At 42.8% G+C, this 23,510-nt stretch overlaps 1 long non-coding RNA gene across 2 annotated transcripts in view; it reads right to left on the reverse strand.

Moving 5' to 3' along the window:
* Positions 1-22,193, reverse strand: part of LOC122213499 — a 33,602-nt gene extending 11,409 nt beyond the window's left edge. Inside the window, exon 1 of one of the 2 annotated variants that reach the window (XR_006199547.1) lies at positions 22,053-22,193. This is a non-coding gene — a long non-coding RNA (uncharacterized LOC122213499). Of the gene's footprint in view, positions 1-21,431; positions 21,522-22,052 lie in introns of those variants that run through there. The other variant, XR_006199546.1, reaches the window with a different exon arrangement.
* Positions 22,194-23,510: the final 1,317 nt, after the last annotated feature.

Below are 23,510 nucleotides of genomic sequence, written 5' to 3' on the forward strand. Positions count from 1 at the left end.
ATAAATAAATAAATAAATAAATAAATAAATAAATATTTAAGGTAGAAAAAAAAAATAAGTCACTCAGTCTGTGGAATTTTGCTATAGCCATCCAAACAAACTAAGACACTTGGTGTAATGGAGATGGGAAAAGTGGCCAGGTTCTGCAAAGACCAAAAGGACATCCTGATTGACAGGAAGTAGGTTTTAGGAGAGGATCAAACGTGACTTGAAGACTTGTGGCCTGGTTCACTGGAAGAAGAGGGTTGGCTCTCCTCAGATGGGGAAGGGCAGGGGAGGAACAGGTGGATGACTGGTGGAGATCACCAGGTCAGGTGTGGACATACTCCGCTTCACATCATATCAGACCTATGAATGGAATTGTTACACCAATACGTTTTGACAAAATAGACAAGTTCCAAATAAAGTCTAACTTTCCAACCCTGATGTAAGAATAGGAAACCTGACTATTCTCATAAGCTTGAAATCAATTTAATCAGTGGTTGTGGGTTTTGTCTCCCCCACAAAGAAAACATTAGTAAATTCAAACCAACAACATTCAAGAATTAGAAAATTTCCATCCTAGTTATACAACCTCTTAACAGGAGAAAGGGACAGAGAAGGACAAGAAGAGGGAGGAGAACATGAGGGGGAGGAAGCTGAGGGGGGAAGAGAGAAGGAACATCCTAATTAACTTCATAAAGCAAATGTATCACATAGAGGTGAAATTTGTACAAGAAAAAAATATACAACAATCTCACTTATGAACATAAATGCAACATTCTTAATCACATATTGGCAAACCAAATCTACAGTATATGAAAAGTAAAATACCTATGACCAAGGTTAGTTTAATACTAGAAACCTTTTACTCTACCTTATCTGAAATTAAAGATTATGAGTAGTCATTTCACCACAAAGGAATTATAAATGGTGAGCAGGATGATGAATCCATAAATATATGGGAGATGTTCCAACTCATTAGTAAGCTGGAGAAATATTATTTTAAACATACCAATCCGACAAAGTTCTTTTTTTAATCTGACAATACCAAGGGTAAGCGATGATCAACCCAATAACAATAAATAATCATTAATAATAAGCACTAACAACCCCTAGCACCTAGATTATTGCTTTTAATACCATTTCTCAGGATTCTGGAGAGATGGCTGATTCCAGGCCTGTGACATAAAATGTATGAAATGAATCTGGCAATTCTTGTCATACCAGAAAATTAGGAAGCTGCTGACCAGTGTTACAGATGAATGAAAAAGACATACACACCAGGGCGCCTGGGTGGCTCAGTCAGTTGAACATCTGTCTTCAGCCTGGGTCGTTATCTCACTGTGAGTTTGAGACCCACATTGGGCTCTGTGCTGACAGTGCAGAACCTGCCTGGGATTCTCTCTCTCTCTCTCCCTCCCTGTATCTCTCAAAAATAAATAAATAAACTTAAAAATAAAAAGAAAGATTCTTTCCCTCTTTCCCTCTCTAGCCTGCCCATTCCAACCGCTCAAGTGCGTGCTCTTTTTCTCTAAAAAAAAAAAAAAAGAAAGAAAGAAAGAAAGAAAGAAAGATAAAAGAAAAAAGAAAAAAAAGACTAAAAAAAAAAAAAAGAAAGAAAGAAAGATAAAAGAAAAAAGAAAAAAAGACGTACACATCAACTTAAAGAGAAGCTCCTACCAGCCAGAGATGGGACAGTTGATACTCAATATGTTGAATAACTGCAATGGACTGAAGTATTAAATATATTTCAAATGTGGTACATAATAGTTTTAAAATTTTACTGGTCATATCTAGAGGATGCTGGACACTAATTTGTTATTTTAAAAACTATTAAATAAGGGGAAATAATCAGGCCAACCGACTGTTTACAAACTGTATCTAAGGATAACAAATGGTTGATGAGAAAAAGGATTTCTTTATAGAATATACCAGCTAAGAAATGAAGTGGGGGTGATAGAGTTTTAATATTTTATTTTATTTTATTAAAAATTTTTTTAATGTTTTTATTTATTTTTGAGAGAGAGAGAGAGGGAGAGAGTAAACAGGGGAGGAGCAGAGAGAGAGGGAGACACAGAATCCAAAGCAGGCTCCAGGCTCTGAGCTGTAAACACAGAGCCTGACGTGGGGCTCGAACCCACGAACCGTGAGATCATGACCTGAGCTGAAGTCAGATGCTTAACCAACTGAGCCACCCAGGTGCCCTGAGTTTTAATATTTTAATGCCGTAATTAAATAATGACTCTAGACAATAATCACTAATGGCTGTTGGTAACATCACAAAAAACTACAGTTAACCAGATACCATGTGCTCCCTGATGGATAGAAGTGCACCACATTATCTGAAGTATTCTTTTCAGAAAATTAAAGCTAAATGAGACCAATTCTCTAGATCTTATCACCAATTTACAGGAAATAGAGGGTTCAGAGGAACATGTTGATTGACATATTAGAATGTAATTACAAAATCTAGACTGTGGGAAAGTATACAGAATAAATGACCTGGTTTCTTCAACAAAGAAAACTGTAAAGAACCTAATTAGAGGTGGAGTACCAAAGGTAAGCAAGACTGCTGTATCCTCACGCTTGTGAGAGCATTAACTGACACAATCCCTCTGGTAAGTAACCGGTCAATATCCAGGGCACTCAGGGCTGCACAGACCCTACAGGGTAGTTCCTCCACTTCTAGGCTCAGACCTTGGAGAAACCCTTGCCTGTGGGCACCAAGAGACAGCATGGGAGTGCTCATAATGATAGCATTTGAACAGTAAGAACCCCCTGCCCAAATGTCCAACAACCACAACAGTAAAAGTAAAATGTGGTGTGTTCACAAAAAGAAATGTCACATTTCAGTGAAAAATGGGTGAACAGAGCTACCTGGATCAACATGGATAAATCTCACATCACGTCACATATATTTGGAGAATATGTACAGAATAATACCATTTCTACAAAGGTCAAAAACTTGTAAATCTAAACAATATATTCTTCAAAATCATGTGTGTTTGATGGGCTTAAAAGGCCTGACACAGGTTGGGCCTATCTATAGATAGTAAAACCATATAGAAAAACAAAGGAGTGATGGAAACAAAATTCAGCCAAGGGTTAACCTTAAGGACAGAGGATAAGAGGGGCTCAGTTACAGAACCGATGTCCTCCAATGGCACCACCTTCTTATAGCAGTTGTGGACATATGGGTGTTTGTTACATTACTCTTTATAATATATACATAATATGTGTTTACATTCTTCTGTGTATATGTACTATTTCGAAGTCTCTTAAAGGGAGTGAACTAAATGACTAGAACATTTTCTATAACTTAAAATTCAACCCATGTGACTTATTTCCCTCACATGCCCATTGGGAAACATAATAATAATTTTCTCCTCAAACATGGTGAAGATTAAATGAATTAGTGTACATCAAGTGCTTGGATTAGAGCCAGGCATATATTAAGTGCTCAATAAACATAACTGGTACCATTGCCATTATCTTCTTATTTACCACCAGAACTGCCTGGAGAGCGGATCTTTAATTATGATCAAGGACAGGAATTACTAAAATCTCTCACCAAGGAGGAAGTTGTCATAGAATATTTTATATTATTACTTGCAGCAAAGTGAGTGCCAGCCAGGGACAACTTCATCCCCCTCCCTCTGCCCTATGGCTGGCTTGGTTTTGACTGAAACCACAGGCTGAGCCCAAAGGCTTATGCCCCTAAGAATCATGATGTAGAACGCTGAGAACATAGCACCATGGTTTTCCTCAACAGCCAAGTATTCTCAAGGAGCATCAAGAAAGCTGTGTCCTCCTGCCTAATTAAAAGAATGTGATGACCTCATTCAGAACTGTCTGTCCAACCTGCCCCAGGCCTTTTAAGCCTGTCAGACAGACACAGTCACCACCACAACTTGGTCTTCCTCGTTTGCTCTTGACCTGCATTCTCCCCAGTCTTGCCTATATTGGACACGGAACCCTTGACTCCACGATTCCAGCTGCTGCCTCTCTTGAGGCATTTTGAACTTGGTCTTGTCTTAGTCTCCCTATCATTTCCATTACATTTCTCCCTATCAAACAAAGCTTGTCTTGCCCTATGGTGCTCTGTCTTCTGGGATGCACTGAATAGGAAAAGGGTCTCCGGTTCCAGGCACAATCCTCCTGGCTTTGTAAGATGCTTTTGGTTGCAAGTAACAGAAACTCCAAGCTAAATTGACATAAGTTATAAAAAGACAGTCTTGGCTCAGTAATTAAAAACCACAGTAATAAGGTGCTCAATGGTGGCACCAAAGATACAGTGTCCTCTCATCTTCTCTTCTATGCTGTTTCATCCTCAAGCTGACTCTCCACTTGAACTGCAAAATGGCTGAAAGCAGTTTTAAGGGCTACATGTTTCTTCATTTATGACTAGCAGGAAGGTGGGGGATCTCTTTATCAGTAGCTCTCAGAGGAATGAGACATCTTCTTTTCCAAAAGTCTTTAGAAAATCTTTCTTTTCATTCACTGACCTGAATTGGGTTGTGTATCCTGCACTAAGCACTATGGCCAGGGGAATGGAATTTTCTGGTTGGGGATTAGGTAATCAGAGCCTAAGCCTATGCTTTCAGAGTGGTCTCCTCTCCCAGAGCATGAAGGCTGCTGGAAGGGGCATGATTGCTCTGCTGTTTCACCCTTACCCCCAGATCCATTCTCTGCTCTGTTCTACACCTTCAGGGGCAAACTTTTCAGAGTGCATTACACCAGCTGTCTTGCTCTCTAGTTTCTAGCTGCATTTTATCCTGGGAACACCAATGGAAGATCAGAAGGTGGGAGGGGAACAGGGTGGGGGTAACTATTTTCCTCAGCTGCTCCCTGCCTTGCTCTGTCTCTGACAGAGGCTGTGTTCCTCTAGAGGGTCAACTCCTGTTGGGTGTCCCCCAATTCCTCCAGCTGCAGCTCTAGCCAGGCCCTGGTCCCCTGTTCCATTCCTCCTTCCATCAGGCCAAGGGATGAATTGGGTCTCTGGCTCTCTGCTATTGCCAGTCCCTTAGCACTCCACCCGTCTTTGTTGGTCCCATCCCACTTCCATCTCTGCAATGGACCCTTCAATATGCCCTGTGGTTGTATCTTCTGTTTCCATCCCAGACCTTGACTAGTACAATATCTGAATGAAGATTGGGAAATGTTACCAGGAGGAAGGTAGAATGGATAACAGCAAATATCCTCTGCTATCCACTATTCCTGCCCTCATACATGGATGGGAAACTAGAAGCCTTCCCTTCATTGGTGTCTAACAGACAGTTTACTATTCTAGCTTGTGATTCTGCTATGGATGACATACAATGTCAATAATATTTTAAAACATACACACACATAGTAGGAGTCCTGTCTCTTTCTAGAGAAATGCTCTCATCATTCCCTGAGAGCAAAGGACTTGCTTCAGGAGCTCAATCTCAGGCAGAACAACCCTCAGATCTTCACATCTGGTCTTTCTGCCAAAAAATGGTACCTGATTGCTGATAGCACATTTCAGTAATCAACTGGAAAACAACAGACAGGAAAATGGGGGAGAGAGAGTGGACAAGGACTCTCCGACTGGAACAGGGCCTAAATGGGTGAGTTATCCCACAAGAAATGCACACTTCACAAGGCTCCTGGTTACTTGACCAGACTTCAGCAATGGTGGCAAGTGTCCCCTCATTATCGCCAAGCCCTCTGAGGCTGTGACCCTGGGGAGGAGATCTTATGCTCAGAACAGCACCGGGAAGGTCAGGCTAAATCAGTTTTGGGGAGGGAGGCTTTGTATAGGAAAAGGGGTATAAGATATGGGGTTGGGAGCCTGCTACACAGGAGAATTCCCACTGGGTAGAAAATATTGCAAGATGCCCACATACAACAGGGAAAAGTGTATTAAATCATGTAAAGGGATGGGCTCAGGACTGCAGAGAAATCCTATTCCAAAAAGTTACCATTCTGGAAAGAATGAGCCCTTGCAACCGGTCTAACTGGTTGTCAACTAAGATGAATTGAAGAGGAAAACTGCTGGGCTTTGTCATGAGGAATGTTCGTGTATGTATACACGTCTGTGTGTATGTGTGTGTGGGTAGGTATGTGTGAGGTTCCCCGTTACAGATAAGGTTCTCCTTTCTCCTCTCACCTCTTTGTAGTTTCATGATCGTGCTTTACTGGGGGAGCCACCTACATCCATTGGACCCCATCCTGACAGCTGGGGAAGGACCTGCACACCCACACAGGGGCGAGCACCTGGCATCCCGCCTCATAACAGCTGTTCCAACCACGTAAGAAGCATGGGGGTCACCGGTCATTCTCCATGAGAACAAAGGGCCAAGGATGCAGAGATAATTGTATCAAAGGGATTCAACTTCCTAGATGACCTCATTCCAAAGATCTGCAGAGCCCAGATAAGCATCACAGGGCTCTGGCAGAGGGCCCCTCCAGGGAAAGAAAAGGGACAGGAAGCTGACTTTCCATAGTCTGCACTGCCTTCCTTGACCAAGATACAGGGCACCTGTGGCCATCAAAAGTCATGATGCCTCCCCCCAGCTCCCGCCAACTCCACAAGAAAGACGAACGATGGTCACATCACCCCCAGTGTAAGGACTCCACTGAACCCACAAGGGTCCCCTAGGGAGCTTTTCTGTCTGTGTCCCCGGCCATACATTTCTCTTATTTTCATTCAAATAAATTTGCATGACATTCTTGAAAACGTTTTCTTTCATATTATCAGAATATACAGCATTAAAAATAGTAAAAATAGGTCAAAAAGTGGTACATTTCAGAATATACTTTTTGAGCCTAATAGCTATAGTTAGCAATACAGAAAATTAAATGATGTTTCTAAGCTTTTATTGATTCAGGGTCTAATCATTTTTCAGCCCTTTCTGTGCCAGACACAAATTCAAGCCCAGGAGACAGGAAGATAAAACATGTCCCCTCTTCTGAAAAAGCTCACAGATTTGTTAGAAGTCACAGATACTTAAACAAATGGTTATAGGAGTGCTACAAAGTAATTTTATCCCTAGAAATTCTACTAATATTATATTACATAACAAATAAGCCAGAAGACCCATTTATCAAAACTTTGTTTTATATTTTTCAGTTTGGCCCCAGAATTTGTTATTCAATACTCTTACCCCAAAACAATCGCCTTGTTTCAACAGAAGCTTATGCAATGATGGACAGGTTCTAAACCTGTGCTGTCCAATGGCACGGCCACTAGCCACAGGTGGCTATCGAGTCCTTGAAATATGGCTGGTGAGACCGAGGAACTGAATTTTAGAATTTAATTTTAATTAATTTAAATTGAAATCGCCACCTGTGGCTAGTGGGTACAGTGTTATATAACACATTTCCAGCAGATCTGGTCAGATTTACCGAAACCCATGAAGGTTAATCAACTGAGAGTAAAATCAAGTAACACATCAGTGGGAATGGCCAATGAAGCATTAATGAGTCAACTGCCTGCCCACCTGGACTCACTTGGCCTTGAAAGTCTGGAAGAAAATGAGCCTGTTACTCAGATGGGGCAGGAAACGGGGTAGGAAGTGTGACCCTAATGCAAGGCTAAGTGGCTAAAATGGAGGTAGGAGGCACAAACAAACCAGAGCAAGTTTGGGGCGGGGAGGGCAGGGAACAACACAAAGCTGGTGAGTGTCAAAAAGCAAAATTAAAGCAGATTTGAAACCCACGTAAAATGTCTTAACATTTGGGATATTATGGAACTCAATTAAATGCAATCCCCAAACCACCCCCCTTCTATCAACAAACGTTTTTCTAAATGCTTCCCATGTGCTCAGCACCAAGGGGGGTTATTAAGAAATCTATATTTAACATCAGTCTCTGTCTTAGAGAGGCTGAGGTTTTTGCTTGAGACACCAAACACACGCACACAGAACAGTGAGAAAACTATATGAGACAGTATTCAGTAGAGCACTGAATTGTACTTAACTCAGCCTCGCTAAGGCTTACCTGTAAAGGGTAAGCGCCCAGGCTGGTGAGGAAGGGAGCGGGCAAGCGAAGGCTGCGGTCACCCCGGGGTCTTCGCTGAGAAGAGCTTTGCCACCAGCTCTGTGCAGCTCTCAGGATGAGTTCAGGTTAGTCCGGCCTCCACCCACCTCCAGCAGCATCCTTCAGCACTCCCACCCCACCCTGGATTTTACCAACACGACTAGCAGTTTCGCAATGTGCATGCCACCTGTCGTGTTGAGCCACAGTATAGGCAGCAGCATTGGTGGACCCGCCAGGGATGACCAGCGCCAGAGTCACAGGCCTCGCCTTACATCCCAGCTTCATCAAGTCCTAGGTGGGGGACTCCCAGCAAATCCCTTAATCTTTCTAAGCCTTGGTTTCTTCATACATGAAATCAGACTAATATTATCCATCTACAGGGTTTTTGTGATGATTCAATGAGACAAGCTTACACAGAGCTAATTTTTTTAAACTGCTTTTCATACTTTACCTGGAAATTTCCAATGTATCTTTTAAAAAAAATTTTTTTTTAACATTTATTTATTTTTGAGACAGAGAGAGGCAGAGCATGAACAGGGGAGGGGCAGAGAGAGAGGGAGACACAGAATCTGAAACAGGCTCCAGGCTCCGAGCTGTCAGCACAGAGCCCGACGCGGGGCTCGAACTCACTGACTGTGAGATCATGACCTGAGCCGAAGTCGGACGCTTAACCGACCGAGTCACCCAGGTGCCCCCAATGTATCTTTTTAAGATTGGTACTCCCTGTCCCAAGAAAGCTTGTCTGTCTGGAAAATAAGGGAAATTATGCATTAGGTCCTGTGTAAAATATACCGGAGTTAGAGACTCAGAACTCCTGCAATAAAGTATATAATGGGTTATCTGAATGCTCTTGTGGTAGAGGTTTTTCATTTATAATATGGCATAAAATTACATTTATTTTACTCTTTTGTTAATACTTTTTTGGGGGGAGGGGCTAGGCAATAAATATTTTCAGCTGCGACTGAACAAAAAAATGTACATGTTTGGGGAGTCTGGGTGGCTCAGTTGGTTGAGCATCCGACTCTTGATTTCTGCTCAGGTCATGATCTCACAGTTCATGGGACTGAGTGCCACATCAGGCTCTGTGCTGACAGCACAGAACCTGCTTGGGATTCTCTCTCTCCCTTACTCTCTGCCCCTTCCCTGCTTGTGCTTGCTCTCCCTCTCTCTCTCTCTCTCAAAATAAATAAATGAATATTTTCAAAAATGTACATGTTAAATGAAAAACTACTGGATTTCTGTGCATTAAGAAAGTTGATGTATATACAAAGTGCATAAGATCTTTGATAACATTTACCATCCACTGTTGGGTTCTGGTGACATCTCCGACCACATTAAAACCAGACAGAAATCTACTGGAAAAGTTCCAGCCTCTGTTTCAAAAGTTAGAACTATTTTTAAAAGGCTATGCCCCCAACTGACAATTTCACATATGCAGCTGCAGTAGGAGTGTTTACATATCACTCTGTGAAACAGGACTTCTGATTTAGATCAAATGACTATTCGTCTCAATTAATTTTGCCCATGTTTATTCCAGGTCCATACATACAAAACGTGAACTGATAGCTGTATGTGTGTTGGTGATGTTTGCAAAAGAAGAGCTGTCAAACAGCTGCATGAAGGCTTGTTTATATTAGAGTCCTCCGATGCTTCAATAAGTCCTCTGATAATTGATTAATTCTAATAATGGTGTGATTTTTTTCTTCCCCATACAATTCATGAAATCAAAGTAAACTGTTGGAAGTTTATTCACAGGTAAAACATCTGACATCGTTGGGTCTACTGTGTTATAAATTCAGCTCAAAAGTTCAATATTGAAGAAAAAATGTGTTTCTACAGTAATAAAAGGAACACAAATTTTGTTGGGGGCTTAGGTTCATGGAAAAATAATGTTCTTACTACATTAAGAAAGCTATAGAGCAGGATGTACTTGGAAATTGTTGTGGAGCACATAATTCATGATTGTATCCAAACAACTGTGGTATTCCACCAAAGGAAACAGAAAAACATCATTGTCAAAAGTTACAAATGTTTCACTGGGGCACCTGGGTGGTGTAGTCGGTGAAGTGCATGACTTGAGCTCAGGTCATAATCTCACGTGTTCCTGGGTTTGAGCCCTGTGTTGGCTCTGTGCTGACAGCTCAGAGCCTGGAGCCTGCTTCAGATTCTGTGTCTTCTTCTCTCTCTCTGCCCCTCCCCGGCTTGTGCTCTCTCTCTCTCTCTCTCAAAAATAAATAAACATTTAAAAATTACAAATGTTTCTATATGTGAACAAAGTAACTAAAGTACAAAATTCTTGTGACAGAGCTTGTATTAAGTATCAGATCACCCGTCTCAAATAAACCCCATGCATCAATAGCAACAAAAACTTCAGTTTTCTGGCAGTACACATTTTCTTCCTTTCTCTGTTGCCCATCAGCAATCTGGTTTTAGAAATGTTGAGCCTTTGAATAATAACTATTTTGTAAATCACCCTACGTGTCCTGGAATACTATTGAATTCTTTTGAAATAATTCCTTAAATGTTGGTTGCATTTTGATGAAAGTCAATTGGAATCTTTTAATAAATTATTCAATAGATGGAGCACAAAAAAAAATTCAGGTTGTGAAACTTTTTATGAATCGTAATTATCTAAAACAAGCTTACACAGGGACAGATTGAATTTGTCTCTACCCAAGGAAGGGAGGAAATGAAGAAATTAAACTGTGGAGCTCAGAGGTATACACTATCTTGATTTGTGAGAAAAAGCTTTTGATGAAGCTCCTATTTTTAATTAGGATCAATTTATATTCTGTACTAAAATGGAATTGAAAAGGCCTGTAATTTTACAACATCTAACTTCAGTGAAATATTCAAAAGAATCATAAATAGCAAGAAATTATTTGCCAATTCATGCCTTATAAAAATATTTGTTGAATAAAGATGCTCTAAATGGCAGCAAAAGACATACACTGTGATGTTATTTGAGCTGAAATATTAACACATTCTGATTTGAAACATTAGAATGGAGACTATCCTCTATTTATCTGCATTTGCTCGGAGGTTACCAAATAATTCAGCACTTCTAGAAAGAATATTTTCTCAATTAAAAGTATTTTGGTCCGGGGGCACCTTGGTGGCTCTGTCGGTTAACTGTGTGACTTCGGCTCAGGTCATGATCTCATGGTTTGTGGGTTTAAGCCCTGACATCGGGCTCTGTGCTGACAGCTCAGAGCCTGGAGCCTGCTTTGGATTCTGTGTCGCCCTCTCTTTCTGCCCCTCCCCCACTCACACTCTGTTTCTCTCAAAAATAAATAAATGTTAAAAAAAAAAGTATTTTAGTCCACAGAGAAGGATCTATTTCAAATTATTATAAAATGCAAGTGTAAATAATATGGCAATTTTACTTTAAAAATAAAAATTAAAAAGACATTAGCATGAATACATTCTTCCAAAATGCCAGGGACTTAATACAATAGAGACAGATATGACTGAAAAGCTGATTAAAGTATGCATGTTTTTATGTACAATATTACAATAATATGTACACTATGGCATTTTGCTTATATTTTCTTAATATAAAAGTTTATTAAAATTTTTGCTTTATGTATGTGAACATTTTTATTTTTTAAAGAGAATTTCATTTTTATATTCATTTTTATAAAGTTTATTTATTTTGAGAGAAGGAGAGTGAGCACATGGGAGGAGCAGAGAGAGAGGGAAAGAGAGAATCCCAAGCAGGTTCCACACCCTCAGCAGAGAGCCCGTCTCGGGGCTTGAACCCATGAACCGTGAGATCACAACTGAGCTGAAACAGAAAACATCATTATCAAAAGTTACAAATGCTTCACTGGACACTCAACCCACTGAGCCACCCAGGTGCTCCTATATTCATTTTTGAAGAAAATTATCTATAGCTCTACCACTGTGCTGAAACTAATTTGTCAATAAATAATTTCAACAGCTGTGTATTTTTCATTATATTAAGCCCCCATTGCTTAGGTGTGCCAGGTTGGATAAGTCCTCAGTTTACCCCAGCTGTAGCTCACACCAGCCTTCTTCATGACTACACATCATCCTTTCCCATTCCACCGGGACTGCCTTGATTTGATGTGAACAGCAAGGGTTTGATGTCACTGACTCAGTATCCCTTTACTTATTGTACCATGTGCCAGGCACTGGTTAGCTAATTTAAATTTATTTTTTTAACGTTTATTTATTTTTGAGACAGAGAGAGACAGAGCATGAACGGGGGAGGGTCAGAGAGAGAGGGAGACACAGAATCTGAAACAGGCTCCAGGCTCTGAGCAGTCAGCACAGAGCCCGACGCTGGGTTCGAACCCACATACCGCGAGATCGTGACCTGAGCCGAAGTCGGATGCTTAACCGACTGAGACTGATTAGCTAATTTAATCTTTGTTAGCCTCTGAGATGGGCATTCTAATTATCCCCATCTACAGATGAGAACACTGAGGTGGGGAGAGGTTAAGTAATTCTACTATGGTTCCACCTCCTAGACAGTGATTGAGCTGGGCTCTGAGCCCAGGCAGTCTGGCTGTGGAGCCCATGTCTCTAACGACTACCTCATGTGGCTTTCTCTCAGTAAATACCTGTGGAATAAATAAAAACAGGAATGAATGAATGAATGAATGAATGAACGAACAAGCAGCAAGAAAGCAATGGCAATCGTTGTCAGCAATTGGTGAACACATCACAGTGGGAGGAAGTGTCTAACACACAACTCCATATTCAAAACACAGCTGAAAAGCTTGGAATTATAACCAGCACTTTTCAAGGGAAAAGGAATTACTGTAAGTAAACAGGATTGTTTACTCAGCACACCAACTGCCAGGATGCAAGGAGTCAAGAAAACAAACATGCTTTCTCCCCTGCTGATAACAGGGACCTCTTCATTTTGCTTGTTTACTCAGACTCTGATAACCAGGCACTCTCTGGCTAAAACAAGGATGTTGTGTGTCCTGTCCTGTAGGGCCCTGGATTTTGGATCCAGCCCCACTGGAGGTGGCCTGGCCTGTAGCTGGTGCCTGAAGGGCAGGAGTAAAGCCCTGAAGAGCTCTTTCTCACATGTCTGGGATTGGAAGTGGGGGCTGGTAGAGTGTCTGAGGCGTCAGGAAAGGAACTAAGGGTGAAAGCCAAGAGAGGAATGCTAGACTGATGTGCCTTTGACAGAGTTGAAACCCCAGGAAAGAAAACTGTCACAGAAAGGAATATGGTCTGGGTGGGTTGGGCATGGTGAGTTTGAGACATTTGGAAATTTGGTTGGAGAGATAGAATGTGGAACACTGAGAGAGGGCTGGGGTGCCCTGGGTGACCTCTTGTCTCAGGGGTGTCGTTAGAAAGAAGGTGTAGAGGTGATGGAGACACAGGTCTCCTCGGATGGAAGAAACACAGCATGAGAAGACATTGCTTAGAGAAAGAAAAGCAATAACCACTGTCGCACCCAGATAATCCCGATACTCTAAGCCTCTGTCAGAGAGACAGCACTCTGATTTCGCTTCAAAAAAGAATTCACCCAATCCTGCTTCTCCCATTTTCCCCAGGTTTTTCCCCAATAAATCTGAACTCAATTCTGTTCCAGTGTCTGCTTCTTGAAGGACCCGAACATACTCCCCAAGTCTCTGAAAGTGACACTCCTTTTCTAAGAGCCAGAGAAAATCCTACTGTCAGGTTCTCTGGTTACCTTCAGGAACCTAGTACCCAACATTAATGGTTCATCGATTCACTTTTTCAATTCATTATTCGTTTGATGAACCGCTTTGATAGGTTTCAGTCATGTCAGGAACTGTGCTGGATCCTGGGGATATCACGGTAACTGGGGAACACATAAGTGACCATCTTGCTTAGGCAACTTGGAAAATGAAAGGTCTAAGGAGTCCATGGAGGAAGAGCTCTCTCTGGGTGTGACTGAGACTTGAAGCAGTATCTTCTACCTGAAGCAAAAATCTACAAAATGACCATCCCAGTAGACTGAGAAGACCTTCAGTTTCATGCAACATAAGTCCTCTGCTTCTGTGCCCCACACTGTGCTTGTGAAGTTACCACCACTGGCAACCGCTGGAGGAGGCCAGCAGCACATCCGTGGCAAGACAATGGTACGGCATTGCCGACTCCCGTGGCCATCTAGGGGTTGACATTGCCAGCTGCCTTTTATACTTTCAGCTCCTTCTCCTTACCCACCCCACCCCCCAACCAAGAGTTGGGCAAAACCCTCCTATTTGGCTGGAGCCGCCATGAATTTGGTTTATAGAAAGTCCCCCCAAATTCATCCCAGCTGAACAAGCTCCAGGTCGGAGAAGCCGCTGACCAGGAGGTGGCATCCAATGGAAAGTGGAAGGTCACATGGGAGCCTGCAGGAATGGGTCAAAGGAGTCCTCATGGGTCGCTGGCCAGCCCACGAGGTCATCTCTGTGAACTGGCTCTCAGGGGGATGCTGACTCCCACCACCCCTGTCCCCCCCAACATCTGACTGATGCAAGGAAGCCAGAGGCCACTACAACCTCAGGAGCTCTTGGGGAAGAGTGGCCACAGAGCCGGTGGGGCCTGTCCGATGAGGTAGAGCCCCTCTCATGACTGTGGTGCAGGGCAGGGGCTCTGGGGGAGGTGGTGGTTCGAATTCCAACTCTGCCATCCCTGACCTATGACAAAATCAAGTCCCTTACCTTCTCCAGGCCTCCATTTCCTCTGCTACAAAGGAGAGACAGTGGCTGCCCCTATCTCATCGGGCTACTGGGAGGATTACATGAGGTAATGTCTAGAAAGCACTTAGCACTCTGCAAGGCAACTGGAGAGTGTGTGACCACCACTAGTTACTAGTATTCTTGTATGCCTGGCTCCAGCTGCCACACTGGCCTCAACGGCCTCTAACTCTGTGTCATTCCACTCTTACCTACTTCCTCATAAAAAGAAAAACTAAAATATAAACCCCTTTCCACTTTCAGGAAGGGTTTTCTGAAATTCACACCCATCAGGGCCAGTCCCATGGTAGACACACTGCTCAAACTCGTGGGGCAAATGGCCCATAAGCCCCAGACTCAGCTACTGAGGGGTCTCTGCTTCGTCCACTCACAGCAACCCTGGGAGAAGCATGGGCCCCAGACAGAACAATAGGATGGATTGTACGTCTGACACGGATTCCACCTGTGGCCTGAGCAACAGGTTTTGCTCATCCTGGCTCTCTGCCACTTGGGAAACGAAACCCTTTCCGGAACACTTGCCGTTTTGTGGGTTTTCCCCTGGAGACGGGCTGACTGATTTCACCTAGAAACTTCGTTGATGAGCTGTGTGTTGTACAGAATGTATCCCTGTAAAACCTGATGGTTCACGGCTCCCTAACACTCTTCAGGGTGAGTGGGGACGCCATGGTCCCTCCCTCTAAACTGACAATTGGACACTCCCCCACAAAGTGTGCTGTCCCCTGAGCCAGCTCTGGGCTGTCCACTCAGTGTGAGGTAGCAGAGAGAATGGGAAAGAAAAAAAAACGGCCCTTGTTTCTGCTGACAGGTTTGCCTTAAGAATCTGGAAAGGGAAGCTGGTTGCAGTTTGAGGGCCTCTGAGCCGGGTTGGGAGCAGGGGCTTAAGGAGCTTCCCGGACCCTCCTGCTGCATGTGTTATCAGCAAGAGTGATTGCACACCAGTTCTGCAGATGGCCGTAAGGCCCTCCTCGTGGAGGAGTTCTCCTGGGGGAACAGCTTATTCTGGAGCCTTGGAAGAACAATGGGAAATCTTTTCCCATGACCTTCATTTCGCTCATTTTAAATTCCATTGTACTTGTAACTCCAGATAAGAGGGACTGATTTCTGCAACTCTTCAGGGAGGACGGCTGGGCCATCACTGCCCCAGCCTTCCAATCTTTCCCTGCTCTAGTCAGTCGGTGGCGCTGGGATCCTCAGGCAGTTGAGTGAGAGCCAGGCAGGAACCAGCCGGCAAAGGTGGCTATAAATACTCCTCTTGGCTTCTGGCCTCCCTTGGGAGCCTGCAGCTGAGGGGCGGGCCGGGGAAGCACCTGCATCTCGTCAGGGCACATCCGCCCCCGGGGCCAGGCTTCCTCGCCGCCCTCCGCCTGGGGTGGCACTTTCCGTGTACATTTTCCCCACTCTGAGGAAGCCGGGTGGTAACCTGGCCTCCCAGCTGAACGCCAGACTCCAAGTGGCTGACCCCCTTTAAACTCAAGAGCCTGAGCTTCATTTCCACTGGGGTTGATGGAACTGAATAGTGGAGGGTAAAATGAGGAAGGAGGGGACAGGAAGAAAGTAAAGGAGCCTCCTCACAGGATGATTTTCTTCTCCTTATTTCATTTGTGCGAGGAAGCTGGAAACAACCAGTAATCAGTCAGGCCTCCGTCCCCCCATGAAGTAGAGACTTAACAATTTTAAAAATTAGTGAATACCTCCCCCCCCCCTTTTAAATTTTATTTATGGGCATTTTAAATAACCAGAAGCAAGTCACAACAATAGCTAATGGTCAGTTGTAAATGGAATTTTGTGCCATTGTCATTCAAAATGAGAACTTAAGAGCCAGGTTCAGAAGAGAGCAGAAAGCATTTAAAAATTCATTGGATGATCAAAATAAAAAGCTTCTGCACAGTGAAGGAAACAATCAGCCAAAGTAAAAGGCAACTGACTGAATGGGAGAAGATATTTGCAAATGACATATCAGATAAAGGGTTAGTATCCAAAATCTACAAAGAACTTATCAAACTCAAACTCAAAAACTAATCCAATGAAGAAATGGGCAAAAGACATGAATAGACACTTCTCCAAAGAAGACATCCAGATCGCTAACAGACACATGAAATAATGCTCAACGTCACTCATCATCAGGGAAATACAAATCAAAACCACAATGAGATACCACCTTATATCTGTCAGAATGGCTAACATTAACAACTCAGGCAACAACAGATGTTGGCGAGGATGTGGAGAAAGAGTATCTCTTTTGCACTGCTGGTGGGAATGCAAGCTGGTGTAGCCACTCTGGAAGACAGTATGGAGGTTCCTCAAAAAATTAAAAATAGAGCTACCTATAACCCAGCAATTGCACTACTAGGTTTTTATCCAAGGGATACAGGGATGCTGTTTCAAAGGGACACACGCACCCTAATGTTTATAGCAGCACTATCGACAATAGCCAAAGGATGGAAAGAGCCCAAATGTCCATCGATAGATGAATGGATAAAGAAGATGTGGTAAATATATACAATGGAGTATTACTCGGCAATCAAAAAGAATGAAATCTTGCCATTTGCAACTACATGGATGGAACTAGAGGGTATTATGCTAAGTGAAGTTAGAGAAAGACAAATATCATATGACTTCACTCATATGAGGACTTTAAGACACAGAACAGATGAACACAGGGAAGGGAAGCAAAAATAATATAAAAACAGGGAGGGGGAAAAACATAAGAGACAAATATGGAGAACAAACAGAGGGTTACTGGAGGGGTTGTGGGAGAGGGGATGGGCTAAATGGGTAAGGGGCATTAAGGAATCTACCCCTGAAAACATTGTTGCACCATATGCTAACTAACTTGGATGTAAATTAAAAAAAATAAAATAAAAAGAACAAAAAAAATTCATTGGATGACAGTTCTCACACTCCGGTGAACTGAAGAATCACCTAGAACCCTTGTTCTACATACAGACCCTCATGCCCATCACCTGAGACTAATCCTGTATGGCTGGGCCTGGGCCCCCACATCTGCATTCGGGTCCATAAGGAAGTCTGACTTGGAGAAGCAATGCCCAAAGGCAGTAGTTCATAAAGTGAGGGCCCCCACCAGTAGCAACCAGCCCCCAACAGTAGCATTTGCTAGAAATGCATATTCTCAGGCCAACTCCAGACTTAAAGAATCAGAAACGCTGGAGACAGGGCCCAGTAATGTGTTTTAAACAAATCCCCAGGTGATTGTGAAGATTGAGAACCCCTGATCTAACAGATTTAGTTTTTATTTTTAATTTTTTGTTTATTTATTTTTGAGAGAGAGAGACAGAGAGAGACAAAGAGCACAAATGGGGGAGACAGAAAGCGGGGGGAGACACAGAATCTGAGGCAGTTTCCAGGCTATCAGCATAGAGCCCAACTTGGGGCTTGAACTCACAAACAGTGAGATCATGACCTGAGTGGAAGTTGGACTCTTAACAGACTGAGCCACCCAGGCACCCCTCTAACAGATTTCTTACAAGCCAGGAGCACGAACCCTGGAACAGTGGTGATTCCAGCATGCAGCCAAGATTGAGAACCACCGCTCTGTGTCTGTTGGCATATAAATGTTTATATCACCTTCACAGTCCCCATTTTCTGAGCATCTACTTTTTTTGAGCCAGCGTTAGCATCAACGATGTGAAAGGGGAAGAATGTGGATCTTGTTTCAGACAGACAAGGACTCAAGGCATGGTCCCAAATTTAACCTCCCTGATGGCCGGCGTTTTCACCTGTGAAATGGAAAGGACAATACCTTTCCCATGCTCATGATGCAAAGAGTAATGAGACGTCACTTGGGAAAGCACTTAGCCAGCATCTAGCACATCGTAGGAACTTGATTTTCCTCTGTGCCTCTCTGCAATCGTTATTTCCCTTAGTTTAATTGAGGTCTGGAATGAGATTTTTAATCTTTATAGAAATATGGCTTGAGGGTATACTCCCTAGAGAGCATCAAAAACCTCCTCTTAAAACCATCCCTCTTATTAGCATAACTGCACGAAGAGCTCGGCGAGCAATACTGATTTTAAAGACTGGTGGCCAGAGCATGGAAGCACTGTTAATACTGCTTAACCTGATTCAGCTGCAGCCAGAGTCACTTTGTTTCATTCACAGGTATGCCAGTAATGGGCAAAACCTTATAATTTTATTACTATGCTCTTGGCACAAGCACTTACTTTCTCAGTTGATCTCTCTTGTTTCTAAGATGCCACATCAACTATGACCAGTGTAATGACAGAAATCTGCAATCAACTGGTGTAAAGAAATCACTTTGTGTGTGTGTGTGTGTGTGTGTGTGTGTGTGTGTGTGTTTGTAATTCCACTGGTGTGAACATCAGCCAGTACTGAACACTTATAAGAGAGCAGATTCAGTAACCACTCTGGCATGAAGCTGTGTTGTCCATGTTTTGTATTTTCTATACTACTTAATGGTTTTATTGACCCTAAATAAGTACTTGACAATGACCTCTTCATAGATTCTAAAGATGAAGTGGTTGCAAATGGGTCTCTCCCAAGGCAATGACAGAAGCATGTGTTGTTTGCAGCATGAAGCTTACACTGACCACATTTTGTTGTGGGAGTGAAGTAAGCGTTGTCCACATGCAACGATCAAATGTTCCACATAGTTGCATTAGGGTGGAAGGTCCTTTATGTGACCAAGACCTGGAACACTGTGCAGCCTGAGATGGCTAACTAGTTTATGGTAGAGTAACTGGAAGCCCTCAGGGCAGGGGAAGGTGGATATACCCAAATTTCATACCATCTAGTACTTCAGCTCTAGCTTTGACTAACATTTTCTGAGCAACTGCCATGTGCAAAGCACATTTACATGCACAATCCCAGCTAAGGCTCACATACAGTTATCATCATCCACTGGTTTTTAAAGTTTATTTACTTATTTTGAGAGAGAGAGTGAGTGAGCACATGCACAAGGGGCAGAGAGAGAGAGAGAGAGAGAGAGGGAGAGAGAGAATCCCAAGCAAGCTCCACATTGTCAGCACAGAGCTTGACGTGGGGCTCGAATCCATGAACTGTGAGATCATGACCTGAGAGGAAATCAAGAGTCAGACACTTAACCAAGAGCCACCCACGCACCCCAACCATCCGCTTTTTATAGACTGAGATCAAAGGGCAGAGATATGAAGATATAAGCATCATGCAACCAGTTACTAGCAAAACCAATACATCAGCCCAGGTCTTCTGTCTCTAGGATAGCATTGTTCTACTACTCCATGGTGTCTCCCCAAAAGGTAAAATCAACAGTTCAGCTGTCCCCGAATTGAAATTTCTAAATCCATTTTATAGATGACAAAATAAAGACAAGACACACGGCTTTAAGAAAATGCACTATTATAAGCCATTCATTCAGCCACAAGTTATTCTCAAATAAAGACAGAGGAGACACTTGGACTGACTTGGCTCCTGATCAGGGCCCCAATATCAAGTGCATGATGTATTGTTGCCATTTTTCATAGGCACATTTCCCCAGCAGGGAAATATTTGGCCTAGAAAGAGGATTTCTGGCTTGTAGTTGCTGATTCGCTTATTCATTCATTTATTCATCCAGTCACCCAACCAGTCTTCACTCATTCATGTTTTATTTTAAGCAAGGCGACTTCCTTTATTCGCATATCTCCTAAAACAATTGAGAAAATTACTTATCCTCTTGAACTTCTTAAAGATGAAATCTAAAGTTTCTTTCCCGGTATTTAAACAGTTGCAAAAGTACTTCTGGCATGCAGTCAATATTGACAATTTAAAACAAAAGTGTTACTGTATATTTTATATGTACCTGGAGGACTACAGATACCTTAGCAGTTTTAGATTTATCATCATCCAAAATTTTAAAACACATGAATGATCTTTTACTTAAAACACATGAATGATCTTTTAGTTAGAACATTTAGTGTTCCTTTTCTTCTTTGAATTCATATTCCACTCCACTTCCCCAATTTTACCAGATTGTAATGTAGTTCATGCTTGGAAATCTCTTATTAACCACCTTAACTTATCTTACATAACAATATAAATCAACATCATCTTTTAATTTCCTGTAATCTTAAGTCCTTAAAATGTGAAAATTTTCTTTTGGATTGAGTTATTACTAAAATTAAGGAACAAAATTAGTCAAAACAACCAATATATTACAGCTTTAGACAGTGCACCATAACATCTGGAGAAATGAGAAGTACAGCTTCCTTTTTGAAAGTAGAAGGTGAGCTGAGAAAGAAGAACCTTTCCCATGGGATCTTCCCTGCAGGCAGGTTCTCAGGCCAATCTTATTAGGAAAGAGTACATGTGGAAGTCTAGGATCTGGAAATTAATTCCCTGACAAACATCCAATCTAACATACCCCAGCCGGAAGGATGCCCCCTAGGAGCCAAATGCACAGAGGCCCCACAAGAGACACTGCGACACATACACAGACGGCCACTGCACAATCAGATGGGTCAAGCGTTGGATCTGTCAGTGACCAGTCAAGAGACAAACCTCATTAGTAATCTGAGTGTAAAGAACTGTGAACTAGGCAAAAGATGATTAACTACCAAAAGGGATAAAAGAGAACTAACTGTAAGGTGTAGATGCAGAAACTTAGAAGGCAGCTACCATCCATGAGGCTGAAGGAAAAGTAAAGGAGGAAAGAACTTAGAAATTCAGAGGAGGATCCTGCAAGGTGGAGACGCAGACCTTGAAAAGGGGGAGAGGTTGCCGAAACAGCAAAGAAACGGTGCTGGAGGTGCTCACCCCAGGACACTGAGAGCTGCCACCACTGCAGGGAAAACTGCTGGGATCCTCTGCACCCGGATTTGCTAGCAACTGTTGGGGAAACAGAACGGAGCGCACCTTCTTCTACCTCCCGCTTCACGGCGCCCTCTATTGGTAGAGTGTACCAGGCAGGCGGCCATTAAGGAGAAACGCAAGGCGCAGAGTTCGGCTTCAGGAGGACAAAGCAAGACAAAAAAGGGTGGGTGCGCTTGGAACCGAGAGGCAATACATCAACAACTGGAGCAAGCAGGGAGAGACAATTACAGTTAACGGATTGCATGAATCCAGAGAAAGGAGAAATGACTTTTCATCTCCCCTTTTCCCAAATCGAAAGATGGGTAGACTCTACACCAGCTCCTGAGCTAACTCCTTTGGTCCCAGTCGCATTTGCAGTTTATAATCGCATGCACAGGAGCAATCGCATGCACAGGAGCTCCCTTGCAGTGATGTCCAGGGCTGAGAATCTTACCCCAGGCTCACAAAATCTTGGCTTTGCCTCTGTGTGCATGCAAAGCCAGCCGGTTTTCTCACAGGCTCAGGAAGCATCGCCAGGATTCTGGAGGGGAGAATTATGTATATGTCTTTGCGGGAGTTGCTCACCCTGACACCAGTCCTTGGAGACGGCTTTTACTGCTGAGCTTTTCCTCCTTTGATTCTTGCCCAAGTAGAGTGGGAAGGCGGGGAGGCGCCGATCATCTATTTTCATTTCTCCTATTTCTGCTCTGTGTTTTGAAGTGAAATGATTTCATACAGCCACCGAATTGGCACCAAGTTCTCCCTTTCTCCAACTCCTCTGCAGTCTTTATCACTGCAGTCAAGGAGACATTACATAAAAAAAAAGTTGTGTCAGTGCCAACCAACTGTGACAGAATTTTATTTCAAAATTATTCTGTTGGCTTTCCTTGTATGAAGCTCTCTGCCATATTCTGAAAAACACATTACTCATCTCAAACATCTTTAGAAAGAAACCCCCTGAAAGGCCACATGATGGGCAGGAAGTGTACTGGTTGGGAACAGAAGGCTCAGGTGTTCCCATTTTTACCACTAACTGGCAGCGTATACAACAAAATCACTTGGTGTCCCATCCCGTCCCTCAGCCTTGCCCGCTGAACACTGCAGGCTTTGGGACAATATTTGCAGTCATCAGCCTCACGTTCATGTTGCTGAGCATCGTTGAGATGGATGGGGCCAAGGGAATTAGCTAGGGGAGACCTTGTCTAGACAGCCCTTTTTTATGACCTTATATTTACATTCCCTTTTTAGTTTCATTAGCTTTTAAAAATTAAGGTATAATAGACATATAGTATAGTGCATAAATTGATAATGTTTACATAAATATACAGCTATGTAACTACCTTTTGATCACAACATAGGTATTTCAAATATCCTCCCAAATCCTTGTGCCCTTTCCTAGTCAATATCCACCTCTGCCCTGAGAAGTAACTACTATACTGACTTCTGTCACCATTGACTGGTTTTGTCTCCTCTTGAACTTTGTATATACGAGATTTTACAGTATATACTCTTTGGCATCTTGTTTCCTCCATCAAAACGGTCTGTGAGATCCATCCACAGCTCCCACCGCCATTTATCCACTCTGCCATTGATGGACATTTGGGTGGTTTCCAGTCTTGGGCTATTATGAATAAAACTTCTGTGAACATTCTTGCACATATCTTTTGGTGGATATATATTTTTTCTTGGATCCTGTGTCAGTCTGATCAGAAGAACAAAGCCACATACTTTGAAAAGGCTTAATATGAAGAATATCTTAATTATAACAGGAATAACAAGAGATTGGCCAGTAAGAAGTAAAGACTATAGGGGCTCCTGGGTGGCTCAGTCGGTTAAGCGTCAGACTTCAGCTCAGGTCACGATCTCGAGGTCCGTGAGTTTGAGCCCCGCATCGGGCTCTGGGCTGATGGCTCAGAGCCTGGAGCCTGCTTTGGATTCTGTGTCTCCCTCTCTCTCTCTGCCCCTCCCCCGTTCATGTTCTGTCTCTCTCTGTCTCAAAAATAAATAAACGTTAAAAAAAAAAAAGAAGTAAAGACTATAAAG

The sequence above is a fragment of the Panthera leo genome, chromosome A2 (genome assembly GCF_018350215.1).
Source record: "Panthera leo isolate Ple1 chromosome A2, P.leo_Ple1_pat1.1, whole genome shotgun sequence".
In the NCBI taxonomy this organism is placed as follows: Eukaryota; Metazoa; Chordata; class Mammalia; order Carnivora; family Felidae; genus Panthera; species Panthera leo.